Source organism: Lynx rufus, unplaced genomic scaffold, assembly GCF_022079265.1.
Source record: "Lynx rufus isolate CCGP_SWC_20201006 ecotype Redwood Valley unplaced genomic scaffold, mLynRuf1.p SCAF_6, whole genome shotgun sequence".
In the NCBI taxonomy this organism is placed as follows: Eukaryota; Metazoa; Chordata; class Mammalia; order Carnivora; family Felidae; genus Lynx; species Lynx rufus.
This window is the reverse complement of record NW_025814878.1, coordinates 95476472-95496310: the sequence shown is the minus strand read 5'-3', so window position 1 is coordinate 95496310 and position 19839 is coordinate 95476472. Positions and strand designations below refer to the sequence as shown.

General features: G+C 43.8%; 1 protein-coding gene across 2 annotated transcripts in view; it reads right to left on the bottom strand.

Moving 5' to 3' along the window:
* The window catches only part of ELOVL5 (ELOVL fatty acid elongase 5), a 76034-nt gene extending 57264 nt beyond the window's left edge, over positions 1 to 18770 (bottom strand). The window contains exon 1 of one of the 2 annotated variants that reach the window (XM_047103331.1): positions 18642 to 18770. The gene's annotated coding sequence lies outside the window, so the exon portion shown is untranslated. The remainder of the gene's footprint in view (positions 1 to 18641) is intronic. The other variant, XM_047103330.1, reaches the window with a different exon arrangement.
* Positions 18771 to 19839: the final 1069 nt, after the last annotated feature.

Here is a 19839-nt window from a genome sequence, read left to right as displayed (position 1 = left end):
GGTGGCTTGGTCGGTTGAGTGTCCGACTTCGGCTCGGTTCATGATCTCACGGCCCGTGAGTTCGAGCCCCGCGTCGGGCTCTGTGCTGACCACTCAGAGCCTGCAGCCTGTTTCAGATTCTGTGTCTTCCTCTCTCTCTGCCCCTCCCCTGTTCATGCTCTGTCTCTCTCTCAAAAATAAATAAACGCTGAAAAAAAAAAAAATTAAAGTGCAGGTCCTAAGACCAAAAGTTTGAGAGCTAATGTATTAAGAATTGCATACAGAATCTTTCCTTCTCTATAAGGTTTTTATTTCTAAAAAGATATTATAAATTTATATAAATTTATATTATAAATTTAGCGGCAAATATCCCAAATACACTTCAAAAAGATTTTGTCTTTATACTTTAGTAGGGGTTAAATTTAACTTAGGAGTACAAAGTTTAAGAAGTCATTATACAGTCGGTTGAGTGTCTGACTTCAGCTCAGGTCATGATCTCATGGTTCGTGGGTTCGAGCCCCACATCGGGCTCTGTGCTGACAACTCAGAGCCTGGAGCCCGTTCTGTGTCTCCCTCTCTCTGCCTCTCCTCTGCTCATGCTTTGTCTCTCAATGAATAAACATTAAAAAAAATTTTTTTTAAATGTAGTCATTGTGAAAGGAGGCTAACAATAATGAATAAACCTTATAATAAACAGATTTTAAAGTACTCCATGAGATAATTAAATTCTTACTGGTTCTCCACCAGCTCATCACATTATACATAATATGGTACGCTGAGACACCCAACACAAACAGGATGAGCTGATTTTCACATTACTATGTGGACATAAAAACTCTGAAAGTTCCTTTAGTCAAAGCGTGATACTAACTTCCCTTTCAAATGAGGATACTCCTTGTGGAAACTCTTACCAAAAACTAAAATTGTAAGTCATAAATTGCGAGAGATCCAAATTTGCTGTGGCTAAATCACATCAGACAGTTCTGCAAACAGAGTATGTTCACTCATCAACCACTATATAAAAAGCTGATGTCTTTATACATTTTTATAAAAAGAGAAAATGCTAGCTTAGAAAGTCAAAAATTCATTTTCCTGACTTCGATTTGCCACAGCAAAACACCTTTTACAAAAACACTTTCCTTTTGTCTGCTGTCACCTCAGTTGTCCAATTTTCACCAGGTCCCAGGTTTCTTTGACTCATTTAGCAATTCAGTTCAAGCCAGCAAGTAGGAGGCTTTTCAAAACTTCAAAATGCCGCCTCCTCAGACAGAAAGCTTCCCCCCCACGGGCTGTGGCATGGCCACGATCTACTGGCGGCATCACTGGCTGGCCTGTGGGCTCACCTCCTTTCTTCCTCTAAATGGGGTGTCAGGTGCAGGCACGGCCCTGGTATTGTACAGGAATATAATTACCAGAAGCAAAGCAGAGTCCCAGCCGAAGGAAGAAAAAGCAGGTCAGCACAGAGAGACAGAGAATGAATATGACTGAAAGAAGGGGAAAATTACATGACACTCCCTTCTCCTCTAAAATAAGAATCTGAGAGTGACATTTCACCTCTCCAAGCATGACTTCCACTGTTTGAAGCATATTTATTTGAAAAGAGCAGTGACAATGAGAGAACAAATCTTGTGTGAAGCTTAACACTTACTTGGGAGTACATTACATACTCCCATCTGTTATGAAGACTCCATCATGCTTTTCAACTAGAGCTCAGAGCATTCACCTTCAGGTCATAGCCACAGAGCAGTCATTTGTAGGTTTCTCTCTACAAAATGTTATCTCTAGGTGCTTTCTTAGTTTGGAAAATGTTACAGAGAAAGGCCTATAAGCCAAGCAGACTGTTTCATTAGGGGAAACAAGAATTCAATTCAAGGGGGAGAAAAGCCACACGGCCTTGTTTACAGTGGAGAGTATAGTTGAACTGTTAAAGCACGCAGCACAGGATCAACATTTCCTCCTCCCTCACCTCCTTCTCAACAGGGCTGCAAACTGTGGTGCACTTGGTGCCTACTCTCCGGATGTTTCGGGAGCTCTGTCTTACAGAGATACTGATTAATGTAAATGACAACCCACGATTTAGCATGCATAAATCTTAATCGAATCAAAGGGCAGAAAGAACAGAAAGTTTAGTTGGTCAATGAATGAGATCTCTTGTTTCAATCTTACTTCCTTTTCTGGAGAATGAAGTAGAAGTATCTCATTGAAATCAAAGTGATTTCACGTGTGGCTTATGGAAGTCATTATTAGTCATACCTCCTATCTTTATAGGCTTAAAAAAACTTAAGTTGTATTCAGCACAGTCTTCATTGAAACATCTTTCTTCTCTCTTTTAAGCTTCGATTACATGGTGCAAATGCCACCAAGTGGAAGGACGCTGATGAAACAGATAAAACAGCAAAACAGACAGGTCAGAAGGCAATGTGATACACAGAAAAAAATTTTGTAATCTCAACACATTCTACATAGTTGCCATGAGATGGTTTCTCTCCCATTTCTCAGAAATAGGCTGTACTTTCAATCATTACAACCAAGCACTTTATGAAGAAACAAGAAATTTGGAAACCATAACTTTCCAGATGTAACCACATCTAAACTAAGTGTACATATAGTTCAACAGCAAATTGATACTTATTTTTATTTGGCTTATTTAAATGTATTGGTCATTTACTTAGTATTACCTTAATTGTATTTATTAAAAAATTTCAGGGTATAAGGAATTCGAATGGCAGCAAAAATAATTTGGTAGAATACTAGGAAAAACTCCTTGATTTTAAGGAATACAATGTAACTGGGTTTTTAAAAAAGGGTTGCCAAGTCTCTATACTGGAGAAATTTCAAGAAACAGTACAGATAAAAATCACAACCAATGACGCCCATTCCTGCATCCCAATCCCAGACATCAAGGGCCAGTTTGCCTCTGATCTCTCTCCACCTACACGTGTGGTGCTCCTGAACTTCAGAGTCAGTAAGCCAGAAACTGAATTCATTATACTTGTATAACCTTCTCTTCCGATTCCCCTATTTCTGTTACTAGCCCCAGAACCTTCCCCAGAGTCCAGCCCCCAAAGTATGCTCCATTCCTCGCCTGCCCTGGATACCGGGCCACCAGGGCTTCGGGTCTGAGTCCTGTAAAGGTTCTGCAGTTTCACCCACCCACATCTCCACCCCTTCCCCCTCCAGTCTCACCCCATCACCTCTCTACCAGAACAGTTTTCTACTCGGCCCCCAGAACCTCCTCCTTGCCAATCCCTGTTACAAGTGAATCTGTCCCATTGATCTTTCTTAAAGCACAGCTCTCATTCACTAGGTAAACAAATACCGACCACTGTTTTAGTTTTCTATGGCTACTGTAACACACTGCCACAAAGTAAGCAGCTTAAAACAACACAATTTTGGGGCACCTGGGTGGCTCAGTCAGTTAAGCGTCTGACTTCAGCTCAGGTCATGATCTTGTGGTCCGTGAGTTCGAGCCCCGTGTCGGGCTCTGGGCTGATGGCTCAGAGCCTGGAGCCTGCTTCCAATTCTGTGTCTCCCTCTCTCTCTGCCCCTCCGACTCATGCTCTGTCTTTCTCTGTCTGTCTCTCTCTCTCTCTGTCTCAAAAATAAATAAATGTTAAAAAAATTAAAAAAAAAAAACACAATTTTTCTCTTACATTTCAGGAGATCAGAAGTCCCAAATGAGTCTCAATAGACTAAAATCAGAGGTGGCAGGAGGGCTGCACTCTTTTCTGAAGCCTCTATAGGAGAATCCTCTTCCTGCCTGCATTTCTTGGTTCCCAGTCCTTACATCCACCTTCAAAGCAAGCAACACTGGGCCAAATCTCCCTGTGCTGCCACTGGTCTGGTTCTCTCCTGCCTCCTTCTTCCACATTTTAGGACACCTGTGATTACACTGAGCTCACCTGGATAATCCGGGCTGGTTTCCCTACTTCAGTCAGCTGATCAACAATCTTAATTCCATCTGCAACCTTAATTGTCCTTTGCCTGTAACCTAACATATTCACAGGTGCTGGGACTTAGGACGCAGCCATCTTCGGGGGGCCGCTGTTCCGCTGACCGCAACCACCCGCAAAAGCACCGAGACAAGCAAAAGTTAAACAAAATGCAGACGCTGCTGTCAAGATGACATTAAGTCCTCTGATACTAAGTGTTAACTGGCTCCCTGTTGCTTAAGGAATTAAGTCTAATCCACTTAGTCTTATATTAAAGGCTTCCATGATTTCAAAATACTTCTGCAGCATTATCTTCTACTACTTCCTTGAAGTTTTCTAGAGCTGTACTCACACTGCAGAACCCAGGAGCACCAAACACAGCTGAGCTCCACACCCAGGCTCAGGTAATCTGCTCTATCCAGAGGCCCCTGTCCATTCTCCTGTGCACATTACTCTCATCTCTTAAGGCCCAGTTCCAGAGTGGCTTAGCTTCTCTTTTTTTTTTAAATTTTTTTTTTCCAACGTTTATTTATTTTTGGGACAGAGAGAGACAGAGCATGAACGGGGGAGAGGCAGAGAGAGAGGGAAACACAGAATCGGAAACAGGCTCCAGGCTCTGAGCCATCAGCCCAGAGCCTGACGCGGGGCTCGAACTCCCGGACCGCGAGATCGTGACCTGGCTGAAGTCGGACGCTTAACCGACTGCGCCACCCAGGCGCCCCGGCTTAGCTTCTCTTTAACTCTGCCTTCTCTGAATGCCCACAATGCCCTGTTCTGCCAAACTGGCATATCAAGCAGTGACCTAAGGGAACGAGTTCAGGCAGAGAAAGTTTCCAGGTGCTGCTCCACAGCTAGCTGGGTGACCCTGAGCAAGCTATTTAAATGCTTAACCTTGCTTTCATCATCTCTCAAGTGAAAAAGCAGACCATGGTTATTTCTAAATTCTTTCCCAGTTCTTAAACTCCATGAAACTGATAGGAGTTGTATCCATCCACTTCTCTCTGTCCCCAAAGCCACTGTTCTGGTAATGCCCTCCCTCCTGATGGATCATCTCTGCCTCAAGGCTTATTCTGCTCCCCACCCCCAAAAGACATCTTTCTAGGTTACTCACCTCCTCACTACCGGTTAAAAGTTTTCAGAAAAATGTCCAAACTCCTCAGTGTGGTTCCCAGGGCTCACGTGATCAGGACTCTGCTTCCTCCTCTGGTTTTCCTTACTGATTTTTTCAGTTCCTCACATGTTCCTCCCTTCCCTAGCCACCTGCCCCTCTCTCTTCAGAGCCTTTGCTAGAATATTTGGCCTATTTCCTCTTTCCATCAGACAGATTCCTGCTTCTCCAGGCAAGCTTTCCTGATCCCGTATTAATTAGGTGTCCTTCCTGTTTGTTCTCATTCACATGAAGTCACATAGTCCCCATCACTGCAGTACTCGTATCTGTTCATCTGTCAGTATCTTCTCCTGAATCTAAATTTCACATGGGCAGGACTGTCAATCTCATCCACCACCTGTCGTACAGACTGAGCGTTATTGCCTAATTTCTGTATATAGAGTAGCAGACTTCTGGCTGCCTATGGCCAGGATCAAATGAGACTTTGCCAGCTTCACGTGGCCACATGCTGAAGTTCTGGCCAAGGAAACAAGCAAAATTATCCAGGGGCAGTTTCTGGGAACTTCTCCTAAAAGAAGGCACAATACAAATCAAAACCACGCCGAGATACCACCTCACACTGGTCAGAGTTGCTAAAATTAACAACTCAAGAAACAACAGATGCTCGCAAGGATGTGGAGAAATGGGAATCCTCTTGCACTGTTGGTGGGAATGCAAACTGCTGCAGCCGCTCTGGAAAACAGTGTGGAGGTTCCTCAAAAAATTAAAAAGAGAATTACCGTATGATCCAGCAATAGCACTACTAGGAATTTATCCAAGGGATACAGGAGTGTTGATTCAAGGGGCACATGTACCCCAATGTTTAGAGCAGCACTTTCAACAACAGCCAAATTATGGAAAGAGCCTAATTGTCCATCAACTGACGAATGGATAAAGAAGATGTGGTTCATATATACAATGGAATACTACTTGGCAATGAGAAAGAATGAAATCTGGCCATTTGCAGCAACATGGATGAAACTGGAGGGTATTATGCTGAGTGAAATAAGTCAGGCAGAGAAAGACAGACATCATATGTTTTCACGCATATGTGGATCTTGAGAAACTTAACAGAAGACCATGGGGGAAGGGAAGGGGAAAAAATAGAGAGAGGGAGGGAGGCAAACCATAAGAGACTCTTAAATACAGAGAACAAACTGAGGGTTGATTGGAGGGGGCGGGGGGGGGGATGGGGGATGGGCATTGAGGAGGGCACTTGTTGGGATGAGCACTGGATGTTGTAGGTTAGCGATGAATCATGGGAATCTACCCCCGAAACCAAGGGCACACTGTATGTCAGCCAACTTGACAATAAGTTATATTAAAAAATAATAATAAAATAAAAGAAGGCCTGGATGACCCCTGTGTCCCTTCTTTGGTCTCTTCCTTCATCCTGCTAGTTGGAAGACAGGGATCACAACCTAGGCCTGATGCACAGTGAGCTAGAAGTGAGTCTATGGAAGGTTAAACCAGCCCTGGACTGCCTCAGCAACCTTTTATGGGAGATAATGAATTTCCATTTTATTTTAAGATCCCACTGTTGACTCCACTATTATTTTGGAAGCTTCATCACTTACAGCCAAACCTTACTGCAAAAAAAAAAAAAGGGCATATCTGCAATACCAGTAATTATGTTGACTCAAGTACATACTTCACCTCTTCTCCTGAACTACAATCTCTTTGCCAGTGGGTGTATGGTCATGTGTTACTACAGGATTTATGGTCCTTAGCAGAGGGTAGCACACAAAAATCCTCAATGGGGAGTGTGAATGATCAATGAACTAATGGCCATGGGGCTACTAACACAGATAGGCTCTGTCCAACTTATATGGTCTACTTCAACCTCAGATCCATGTTGTGGCCCACCAAAACAAGGTTAGAAAAGTATGTCAGTCTCCATCATTATTTTCTCATGGAATAGCCAGGTGCCTAAGACACCAGAATTTACTATTCTTTCCTTGGGCGCAGTGCTACTGGCGTGGTATATCACTGTCATGCTCTACTTGAATGCTTAACAAGGTTAATATGCAAATAAGCAAAGCTCTTTAAAATAATAGCATGTGTCACCTTTGCTCCTGGGTGAGTGGATATTTAGCAATTTGTATGGTCTGAGGTTATTGCTGCTTTACTCCCACAGCTTAGAGTGGGAGGATGGAAACATTACAGGCAGGGAAGCCCATCCTTCAGAGTCTCCTGCCCAGGTGGGCTCCTCATTCATGAATTATGTATTCTCAGGCTACCCAGGTACACTCATCTTCACACAGCCATTAGCACAGATTACTGTGCTGTACTGTACTGAATTGATCCTTGAAAGCTACATCTTTAGAGACTCATTCATGCAAATAATTTCTAGACAGCTACCACATAGCTGATGGCATATAGGTACCAAGGACACAGAGATAAACATGCCAGACACTGAGCAAAAAGCAAAGCAAAGCACCAGTTATTCTCACTTTAAGAATGAGGAAACTGAGGCACATGAAGGTTGGTATCAGAACCAAGAACACTTGATTCCATCAAAAGGATCAAAAGCCCTATGCTGTGAGGATTTGAAGAATTCATGAAAAACAGGGCTTTTTTTTTGCCATTAAATTTACTTTGCTCTTGTGTTCGTTTTTTTGGTGGGGAGCAATCGATGAGGAGGCATCCAAATACAGCCTATGTGGAGTAGAAATGGGACATTTGTTCTATTTTTTCTTTTATTTAAATTTTTTTGAAGTTTATTTATTTTGGGAGAGAGAGAGGAAGAGAAAGAGAATCCTGAGCCAGGCTCCACACTGCCAGCACAGAGCCCAATGTGGGGCTTGAACCCACGAACTGTGAGATCATGACCTGAGTTGAAAACAAGAGTCAGACGCTTAACCAAATGAGCCACCCAGACACCCCTAGACCAGGCACATTTGGAGAAATGAAGTCTGTGGTGTGTACAGAGTGAGAAGTGCAGGCAGGAAAGTGGCAGGAAATGAAGTTGGATGAAGGATGGCCCAGAAGAGGGGGAAAATGAAATTTTTAGGATGAAGTGAAATGATCCTATTAACGTGTCAGGAGACCACTGTGGCAACAGAGTAGGAACCGGACCACAGGGAAGACCAGAAGGAGCCAGGGAGAAACTGTAGTTGTTCAGTTATCCAAAAACTCACGCGCTGCAAGGGTTGGGCCCTAGGAGGGAAAGGGGCCGTGGAGAGGGACAGAGAGGAGCCTGAATGGACAATATTTGGTGACTGACAGCTGGAGTAGAAGGAAGGACATGGCTGATGAGAGAGAAGAACTCAAACACTGCTGCCAGCTTGAAGGCTTGGGCAAACTGGTAGATGGTAGTGCTCTTCACCATGCTGGCCAACAGGACAGAGCAGTTAGTAGGACATCTAGGTGAAAACTAGCTGATGAGAGGTTCAGTCTGCAGCCCAGACGGGGATTAGAACTAAAATGGACAGTGGGTGGATACTCAAGTCTATGGACAAGGAGAGCACCCACCGAGATCGGTCTTCCAATGATACTTTGCAACTACTCACCTAAATCTTGAATTTGGGGAAGTCCTTTAACATATGCCAGTCCCGTTTCTCAAAGATGATGAACTGAAGCATGAGGCTCTATCTCTACCAATGCTCAGTGAGAAGCACCTATCTCACGGCACGCTGCAGTCACAGCCGTCTTCCTTTGGGGTCACTGAGCCTATTCCAGACCTACCACTCCTTGCCAAGTCAACAAAAAGGAGCTGCTCTGAAGAGGAAGTGAGTGCAGTATTTAAGGGGTTCATCTGGAGAAGCTCCAACCTGCTTCACAGAGCAACCACCGTCTCCTCTACAAGCATGATTCAAGAAAATCAATGGCCAAAGCAGATCATGGCCATCAAGACCTTCTGCATGCCTCTAATGGTTGCTTTAAAGACTAAGCTTAAAGAGGCTGAGAAATGCTTCATATTCCTAAACGTCTGAGACTGCCAATTGCAAATAACTGGGAGACAAGGGGGCCTTTAAGCAACATTTTCTGCCACGAGCAACTACTTATAATTCTTATCTGATTGCAGTCTCTTAAGTGATGTGATTACTTGAATATTCAAAATAAATTATCATGTTCTTCAAGCTAATTTGTACAAATACACAAAGGCAGCATCACAGCCTCAGCTGAAATTAAAAGAGGGTGGAAAAACATAATTAACAAAGATAAGTTATGCAACCCCCAAGAGAAAAGGTATTGAAAGATTTAAATTCAAACCTGTGTAACATACATAAGGCATGTGTCATGAGAACACATTTCTTTGTTTAAACTGAATCTAAACACCCACATTTTACAAAGGTTATTGGGTAAGGAGGTGAATGGGGAGAAGCAGAGTTAAAATGTTTAAAAAAAACCAGCTTGCTACAATGTGGCACTTTAAAAAGCAAACACAATCTAGTAATCATTTATTCATCTCTTCTAAAGAGTGTCTCCAAAGTCAACAGTTATCACCTGGTCACATTTCATGTTACTATGTAGGCCACTCTGAGAATTTTGTGATTCTCTTATTTGAGGAACCGTGGTACTCATAATCATCATAATGTTGTCAGATCTACTGACCCAAACCCAGAAAGAAAATGAAGTTCTAAAAGGGTCTAATAATCCCAAGAGAACTAAGGATGGTGATAAACGTATCTATCTTGAGCCTGAACAGGTGGCCATTAACAGGGCCTGTGTCAGAATGACCTAGTAGATGTTTTCAAAATACACATGACTTACACCTCCGTCCAAGGGAAATCAGACAATCTGGAGACAGAGGCCCCCTAGAGGATTTGGGTGCCCTCCCCTCCCAGCTCACACCTCTCAGGTCTTATACACCTTGTAAATCAAACCCAGGTGGAACGAAGGCCAGGTAAGGAAACTGATGCTGGATGTCCTTGGCCAGTCACACTGGTTCAGCCTACTGGCAACTGGGCTTTTGATCACTGATTTTTCTTTTTTACACCAAATAATTATAGAGCTCTTCTGTGATCTATGCTTCTGATTACACCCAAGAAGAGAATGCTTCAGTGCAGAATTTTGAAAAAAAGACTCAGAATAAACAAAAGGTTACTCTTTCAAGGACTAATCATAAGCATTATTCTTTTAGCTTTCTTTCTAAAAACTTTAGTTACTGTCAAAAGTCCTATATTGATTATGCTGTTAACCTCTCAGAATGTAATGATGAAGAAACTCAACTTTGTTTCTTCTAGTTCTATGGGTAGAACTGCAAATGCAAAGATGACTACTTAGGGTCTAATAAGCATACAGCGTAGCAGGGTAGCTAAGGTGACTGCAGCTGGACTGCCTGGGTTCAAATCCTGGCTCTGCCAGCTACTGGCTGTGGAGCCTTGAACAAGTCACTTAACCTTTCTGTGCCTTAATTTTCTCATCTGTAAAATTGGAGTACCTACCTTGTGGGGTTTTGTGAAGCCAAAATAAATCAATGTATGTAGAGCACCTTAGAAAAGTGTCCAGTACACTTCTCCAAAGAAGACATCCAGATAGCGAACAGACACATGAAAAAATGCTCAACAGCACTCATCATCAGGAAATACAAATCAAAACCACAATGAGATACCACCTCACACCTGCCAACAGGTGTCAGAATGGCTACCCTTAACAACTCAGGCAACAACAGATGTTGGTGAGGATGCAGAGAAAGAGATCTCTTTTGCACTACTGGTGGGAATGCAAACTGGTGCAGCCACTCTGGAAAACATATGGAGGTTCTTCAAAAAATTAAAAATAGAATTTCCCTATGACCTAGCAATTGCACTACTAGGTATTTACCCAAAGGACACAGGTATGCTGTTTCGAAGGGGCACATGCACCCCAATGTTTATAGCAGCACTATCGACAATAGCCAAAGTATGGAAAGAGCCCAAATGTCCATTGACAGATGAGTGAATAAAGATGTGGTATATATGTACAACAGAGTATTACTTGGCAATCAAAAAGAATGAAATCTTGCCATTTGCAACTAAGTGGATGGAATTGGAGAGTATTATGCTAAGTGAAATTAGATAAAGACAAATATCATATGACTTCACTCGTATGAGGACTTTAAGATAGAAAACATGAACACAAGGGAAGGGAAGCAAATATAATATAAAAACAGGGAGAGAAAGACTAGAGGGTTGCTGGAGGGGTTGTGCGAGGGGGAATGGTCTAAATGGGCAAGTGGCATTAAGGAATCTACTCCTGAAATCATTGTTGCACCATATGCTAACTAACTTGGATGTAAATTAAACAATAAATAAATTTTAAAAAAAAGAAGAAAAGTGTTGAATATATGCTATTGACCAGCTACATTCAGTATATACAGAAGTTGCAAAGTATATTCCATTGGCCAGCTGTAATTTATTCTTCTGAAAGGCATTTATTGTATCTTTCAATCTTTTGTTATTATAAACAATGCTTCAATGGACATTCTGTACAATAGAGAGATCTTTTTACCATAATCATTAAATTCAGTCCCCTACTTAACTTTCATGTTTAACATTGATGGTTTGAACACCCTTCCAAAGTAGGCACCTGTATTATCACCTCCAAGTTCTACATACGAGTCTCAAAGAGAGGAAATGACTTACCTACCATAGCCTACCCAATCCTAAGTGGCAGAGTTGGAACCCCATCCAGATGTGTGGCTGCTAACCTACAAGGCATCTTCTTCAATCTGCTTCCTACAGCTTTGCTTACTTAAAAAAAAAAATGATAGTTTCTCTTATAAATGCACCTCAGATCCACAGTAAATATCTACAAGTTCTGAAAGAAGTAAAATTCAAATTTTCAGAGGTGCATATCAGCTCACAAATATAGCAGATAGAGGTGTCAACAACTTCTGTAAATATCAGTAATTTATTTCTTCTGCCAAAGGCCGAAGCAGAGGTACCATGAACACTATCCCCTAAGGATGCACACCACACTGCCAAACTCCCAGAGAAGTAAATGAATATTATTGAATTTGGTATCATGAGAACTGTTCTTTGGGGAAAGAGAAATTCCTAACAATTACTCTGTGGTAGTATTTGCTATTCCAAGACAAGAGGAGAATAGATACTCTGGGGTTTAGCATTAACAGATTCAGTAGAGACCTGAATGGCCAATTCTCCAGCGTGGCTTTAATTAGGTCTTTTTAGTATGGACTTATAAAGATTTGTTCTGACTGGGTGAAACTGTGACAATGGGGATAGGAAAGGGCAAAGGGAGAACTTCATAGAGATGGAAACTTTAACCAGAATGTGCTAGCAGGAGGGTTCTAACCAAGTATTAGGATTATAGTTAGAAATCACAGGCATTTCAAGAAAATGGTTATTTTCCTAACTAGAGAAAACATGACTGTACCAGGACTAAAAATATTTTTTAAAAAAGAAAAGATTTCCTAAATCCCTGTCAGCAAAGACATCAAACAAAAGGTACAAAAGTCTAATTTAAGAAAGGTTACATACCACTTTACTTCAAATACAACTGGCAGGGGCTAGGGAGAAGGAAGGGTGGGAATTTAGTCTTTCTGAACATTCAGCAAGTACAAATAATTTATATCCAGGGACCATACAATTCTAAAAGGAAACACACATGAGACCAAAAAAAAAAAAAAGTTCCCATTGAGAAAATATGCCAGCAGGAACCCAGTGGGAACCAAACAGTTTGGAAATGATAACATTTATGAGTTCAAATAGGGGTCGGGGATGTGTGTCAGGGGAAGGAGGGGTTCTATTACACAAACTCAAAATTAGGTCAGGTTATCTTCCTAAATATAATTCACTCTGCTAGGCCAGAACATGTCCAGTAGTTATGGTTAACAACTAACTTCCATCACTGATCCTGATGTTGCCTAAGACCTAAATGATTTCAACTTTCCCTCTCTATTCCTAGTCAAACAGAAACAAAGGGTTTGCTCTTGGCAAAAGTGAAAATAAAAAATTTTAGTTCTGAAAGGGACTTGGAAAGCACCTCAGTTTAATCTTTTAAAGAAAGAAACCAATACCCAGAGTTGATCTGCTCACGGTTGGTGGCAAATTAGGACAAGGAATCATGGCAGCCAGGTTCTATACAAGGATGAGGCACCCTACTTAAACTATGCCTTCCCATCTTCTCAAATTATTTCAGTTGTAATAAAGAAATATGCATATGTTTTACTACAATCCTGTATCATGAGGCAACACTGATTTTAATATCTGTCATATAAACTGAGGAAACTCAGCTGATGGATGGAGCCCAGAAGTCATGGTTCTTCTTCCTGGCTCTGCCAAGCAATCGGCTGCACAAGATTTACCAATACAGGATTTTCCTTCTCTCACCAATGACACTTGATTAAAAGTTGGGAGGCAGTCGGATAAAATGTGGAGAAGTACCTGCAGTGATTTTACGATGCCACTGATTATAAGCTGCATCTCTACCAAGGTATGTTAAAATACGAAAAACTGTCTGAAAACGGATGAAACATGGAAACACATACTTGTAGACCGGCAACAAAAAAAAGTGGCTGCAAAGACTGGGGGAAGAAGCAACCTGTCCAGATATGTGTCTGGGCCGTTTGGATATTACACCTGATTGCAAAGCTTCCTCCTTCTCTCTTTGTAACACCATGTTTCTTCTACCACCCAGTCTTACAAGTGTTCTTTGTCTTGTTGGCCCTCAAATCCAACTGGTCTCCAGGTCTCATAGATCTTAACCTAGAAATAATCTTGTACAATTGATTAGTGCTCTCCAGTCTGTGCTCATGGCTGTAGTTCCCGGTGGGGCTTTATTGTTCTCCTAGGCTACCTCTAACAGCTTCCCAACCCCTCTTTACATTCTTAGCCTCTGTCCAGGCCAATCCATCTTACACATTCTGATAAGAGTCATATTCCTGGAGTACAGCATTCATAACACTCAGTTCAAAAGCTTCAGTGTTACTGTTACCTCAGGAGAGAGGGCAGGCTAGGGGATCAAGATGATCTGGGCTGGAATGTTTTGTGACCTTGGCCAAGTATCTAAACTTCTCTGAGCCTCCATTTCTTTACCTGTAAATGGGGAATGCTCACAGTACCAATTAATAGTAACTGAGACAGGGGCGCCTGGGTGGCTCAGTCAGTTAAACGTACAACTTTGGCTCAGGTCATGATCTCATGGTTCGTGGGTTGGAACCCTGCATTAGGCTCTGTGCTGACAGCTTGGAGCCTGGAGCCTGCTTTGAATTCTGTGTCTCCCTCTCTCTACCCCTCCCCTGCTCACGCTCTGTCTCTGTCTCTCTCTCTCAAAAATAAACATTAAAAAAAGTTGTTTAAATAAAAAAAAATGAATAAACATTAAAAAAAATTCTTTTTAATAAAATAAAAAGTAGTAATTGCGATAAATCCATATAAAGTGTCCACTGCAGGGTTTGACACATAAGAGCTCAATAAAAGATAGCCATTACTATTATCATCAACAACTTGCCTTTCTAACTTTTTCTTCCACTTCTGCACTGTCAACTTCAGCCAGCTGGGCTGGGCTACTTGCTTTTTGCCCAATGATTCCACATTGTTCTCCAAACTCCTCCTCTCCTAGAATGCCTGTCTTCTCGCTCCAAATCAGTAAGATTCCTCTATGAAATGTAAGGCTACATTCAAATGTTGATTCAGTTCTACTTACTTTAATCTATTCATCTCTTTAGAACTGGCATCCTTGGAGGCCTTTACAGTCCCCATAGTGGCTGACTTCCGCCATGTCCACACTGGCCCTTACTGAAGGTATGGCAGCGGCCAAACAGGTGAGGTGGGATTTAAACCGACTTCTTCAGTTCTGAGATGGGGCCCCCAGGTTATCAGATTTCCATTGTTCTAGTTACTAGTTCAAGTGACCAGACCGAAGTTAATCACCTCAACGCCAAGGGCCCTCTTTGGAAGGTGGTGGGAAGTGAAGTTCCCATATGAGAATATGTTAACAGGGGTCCAGACTGTTGCTTGCAGTCATCTTGCAAAATCAGCCTGTGGACGTGACACCTAAAAGGACCACAGAGAAACTGATAGAAAGTTTTGCCCTCAGGACCTTTCAGGTGGTCATTTAAGCCCATCCGAGTTGGGTTTCCAGTTTCCTGTACTGAAAGCATCCTAACCAATCTTGCAGTGGTAGGCACTGATATGTCTCATGTGGATAGCTCTGCCACAGAAAGCTTACCCAGACACAGTTACACAAGTCTCCCAGAAATCTGCTTCTGAACCCTCTTCAGTCCAAGGTATAGATTCAGTATGGGTATGAAAGGATTAAAGTGTAAACTAATGCAGGAAGACTTTTGGAGTCAGAACGATGTCATTAAACTTCGTATATAAACCTCTCCCAACACACACACACACACACACTACACATTCAATTAACTGACAAGCCAATGGATTTGTAAAAAGTGCATTAAGTAAGGAAAAAAAGGATGGGAACAGATTTCAGGTAGGTCGGAAAGATGACAAACTGTTAATCTTGGGTTGACTACCTTAGGTTTTTAAGTTACAGAGTAACAGGATTTCACAAATGGCACACAGCTGACTGAACAAATCCTGGCAGTACAAGGATAGAAGAAGGAGCAGTACGATACTGGAGACAGAGCTTTGTGAATTTGGCAAAGTCACTTGACATCTCTAGGACTCAGGTCTCAATTTTTTTTGTTGTTTTTTTAAAGTAGGCTTCATACCCTGCGCGGAGTCCAATGCGGAGCTTGAACCCATGACCTGAGCTGAGATCAAAAGTAGGGCACTTAACTGACTGAGCAACCCAGGGACCCCAGGTCTCAATTCATTAAAAAAAGGAGGCAGGGGATAAGGATGTTATAAGAATTATATACGGCAAACAACTATTAATTGAAAGGTGCTCACATCAGCAATACCTGAAACTGAACGCACACACAAAAAACACATATTTATGGATAACTAATGGAAAGTTCATCCCATCAGTAACAGAAGAGTTAGTAGCTCAGATGAGGAATTAAAAAACAACATTTCTTAGGGGACAGGAAGAATGTGGCCAAATAAAAAAGTAAAACTGTCGCTCACACTCTATTATCTACTTGAGCACCAAAGTTATCTGAAACGAAGTTAACAGTTTTGCCTTGATTTGTATAATTCATGTTGGAAATAAGACGCCCAAGGACTGAGACTCACCTCTAGAAGCAAGAGGACAATCAATAACTATGCTGAGAGTAAAAGAAAAGGTAGTGAAAAAAAGATCCTTGCAATCCCCAAAATTAAGGTCTCTAACCTGGGAATAAGAAAAAAAAGAGGCTCTGCTGATCCAAGGGAATAACTTAGCTCATTTTCAAAAGTGACTTCATAGGCATACAGGAATAAGTGTAAAAAATCTAAAGTTTTGAATATTTTCCCATTTATTTAAAATTCTTGAGCTTTATTCTTGGCCACATCCTATAAATCTCAGTTCCTCTTCCCCAAGAATAAGGAAGCAGCTATTAAACCACTATTTGGTGGACCCCAAGACGGGCTTTCATTTGTATCCATCTCCTGAAATCCATAAAAATTCTGCATCAGAGGGGCGCCTGGGTGGCTCAGTCGGTTGGGCTTCATACTTCAGCTCAGGTCATGATCTCACTGTCGGTGAGTTTGAGCCCCATGTCTGGCCCTGTGCTGTCAGTTCAGGGCCTGGAGCCTGCTTCAGATTCTGTGTCTCCCTCTCTCTCCACCCCTCCCCCACTCACGCTCTGTCTCTATCAAAAAATGAATAAACGTTAAAAAATTTAAAAAAAATTCTGCATCAGAAAACACCCACGTATACACAAGGAAACTGAGTCAAGGGAATGAGGTCAGCGTTTGAAGTTATGAGGTACTTTTCTTGAAAAATCTGACGAATTTTAATACGCTTTCCACTTTCACTGTTCAGCAAAATTCTATATTCTGTAAAATTAGCCATCTGTAGCCATCAATAACATTTTCCTTTTTGTCTTCAGTTAGAAATGGAAAAGAAAATGCAAAAAGAGAAAACAATACAGGAAAAGCTCCTGGCAATGAGAAGTTACAACTTTGGGGGTAAGAACCTAAAAGGGACATGAGTTACATTTCTCTTTCGAGTGCAGGGCTTTCTGGGAGAATCCCAGGCAGCATCTGAGCTGACTAAAAAAGTGATTCACTTGTGTCCTAACCGAAGATGTAAAGTTAAAGTGTTTGTCCACAGCCATCGAATGCAAAACTCGCTACGTCGGTATCTGCAGATTCTGCACCAAATGTTGTTGGCTGAGACATGCAAGCAAAACAAGTGCAAACCAACAGGTTATCTACCTAAGTGGTTAAGGGAACACGTTACAAAACCTAACAAGCAACATTAGCTCCTCCGTACACCTCTAAAAAGCACTTCCTGCCAAGGGTCGGTTCTTAAAGAATTAAGGCTGCTCGCTCGCCGCAATTACCTCCTCGCCCGAACCTCCTGGTTTCCCAGCCCAGCTAATAAGTCAAGCACTGAATTCTTTCATACAGGACCCCTACCCCCACTCCAAAATTGGCCTAATACGCTCTCCAAATCTGCAATCAAGAAGCCGGGAAATGAGCTTAACTACAGTTGTGAGAAGAGGAAACCAACACCCTTAAAGTGCAAGAGCACGGAACGGTTGCTAGAGACAGTTTAAAAGAACTCTTGCTCCAGGCACGACCTCCCCCACCCGGACGCAGGCGGGCAGACGCGGCAGAGAGGGGCAGGTCTTACTGGCGTGGAGACTGTACAAGGGCACTTTTCCTTACAACCCCCAACAGCCGCGACCCTAAGGCTACCCCGGCCCGGAGCCGCTCCCGCGCCGCGCCGCGCGCCTCCCTCCCAGTCCGCCGCTCCCGCGCCCGGATTCCCCAAAGGGCCGCCCAGGTCGCCCTCGAGTCCCCGCCCCCCGCTTCCCCATCGGCCTTATCCCTCCCGGAGTACCGCTGGGCTGCAGTTCTCTGGTTTTAACAAAACCCGAGTGGCCCCGGGCTAGCGGGCTTTCCTCCTCGAGGCAGAGGCGGGGAGAGGAAAGGAAAAAAGGAAGGCCGGAGGGTCCCCTCACCGCCCTCCCTGAGCTCCGCGTGGGGCGAGGGCGGGCGCGCCCCGGCTCTCGGTGCCGACCCGCTCCGCGACCCCGCAGAGGCTCTCTGAACTCAGTCAGGTTTTGTTCTGCCCGAAGAAAGCACTCGCTCTCCCAGACGGCGCTTCCCTGGACCTCCCATCCGCGAGTTCGTCCCGACAAGGCGGGCGGACCCGAGCTTACAGACCCATCCCTGCCGCCCGCACTCAGGGCACAGCGTGCGGCCCCGCGGCGCCTGTCAGCTTGCAAACCCGCCCGCCTGCTGCTTCCTCCGCCGAACAGGTGAGACTGCGGCGCGGTGGAACTCCCGAGACGCCCAGCTTCTCCCTGGCGGCCGGCGAGCCGCCTCGCGCCTGCCGGGAGCTCCCGCGCCCGCCGTCAGCTCCCGCGCCCGCCGTCTGTGCCCCGGGAGCCGGACTGGGGCCCGACAGGCTTCTCCGCCACGCGGGCGGAGCGCGGGCCGCGCGGCGGGCTGTAACTCGGCACTGGGTCTGGTCCTAACAGCGGTTCGCAGCCGTCGCGTCCCGGCCGCGCGCTCGCGCCGGTGTCATGGCCGAGCGGCGGCCCCAGGCGAAGTTTCCAGGAGCTGACGGCTTACCTCGTAGTCCGAGAGGGCAGCGGTAGCTTTGAGAGGCGGGGCGGCGGCCAAGAGCGCCCGCGACCAGCGGAGCGAAGGAAGATGTGGGAGGGAGGCACCGGTAGCGAGGAACCGCGGCGATGGGAAGAGGAAGGCGCCGGGTATCTACAATCAGAACGTGGGCTGACCGTGACGTCACAATGGCGCGGCCAGCCAATCGGGGCCCGAGGGATGAATCAAGCGCTATGATGTCATGCGGCCCTGGAGCCAATAGCGAGACAATAGAACTTTCGTGATTGTAAATTCCAGAACCCGTTGCAGTGGGGAGCCAAGGCCGGGGTTGGTGCCCTCGGGTTCACATGTGTCCTGGCAGTTTTATCCCTTTTCTTCCTAACAAGGCTGCGCGGAACGCAGAGCCTGCGCAATAGCTGCCGTGAAGTTCCTGATGCCCTGAACTCTAAATCTCTCCAAGCCAGGCAGGGCAAGGTTGAGTTGCCGCGTTTTGGACCGCAGAAGCCCACTCTCGGAGCCATCTCCTTTACAACTGTGGAAAGGGATCAGTTCTCCTCGGTTTTAGCTGAAAGGGTTAAATGCATACGGGAGACCACTGGAGCGAAAGTCTGCTGTTGAACAAGATAAGGCAACAGCGAAAAGCACTCAAAATTGATGTTACAGCTTCACTCCCTTATGATAGACTTAATGTGATTTTTATTAAGGATTCATACTTTTTCTTAGAGGTCACTGCCAACTTTATGTCTGCTCCAGAGATTATTCCAAAGGCGTTTAAAAGGAGGAAAAGTGAAGTAAGCAACGCCTTTTTCAGCTAGACAAATGTAACTACTTTTAAGACAGTGTGTTGTGGTCAAGGCACGAATAGAAGATCCTTGCTGTTTTTCATTGATATTGGATAACTTTGGGCCTTCATCATCCTAATATCCCACACTTTCCCCATATCAAGCCCCAGAAATTATGTCTCTCTCTTTGTGCCCTCTTATTAATCCATGCCCATTGTCTCAACATCGTCAACCAGTTAATGTAGGCAAATTTATTCTTTTACATAATTACAATGTAATGTTTATCCTGTGCCAGCTGTGTTGTTCCAGGCACTGGGCCATTGCACTAAGAATACAGGTGTACAAACTGTATACAAATTAGGTAATTTAAACATACACAAATAATTGAGATTTTTGATAGTCAATTGTCATTCAACTCCATAAAC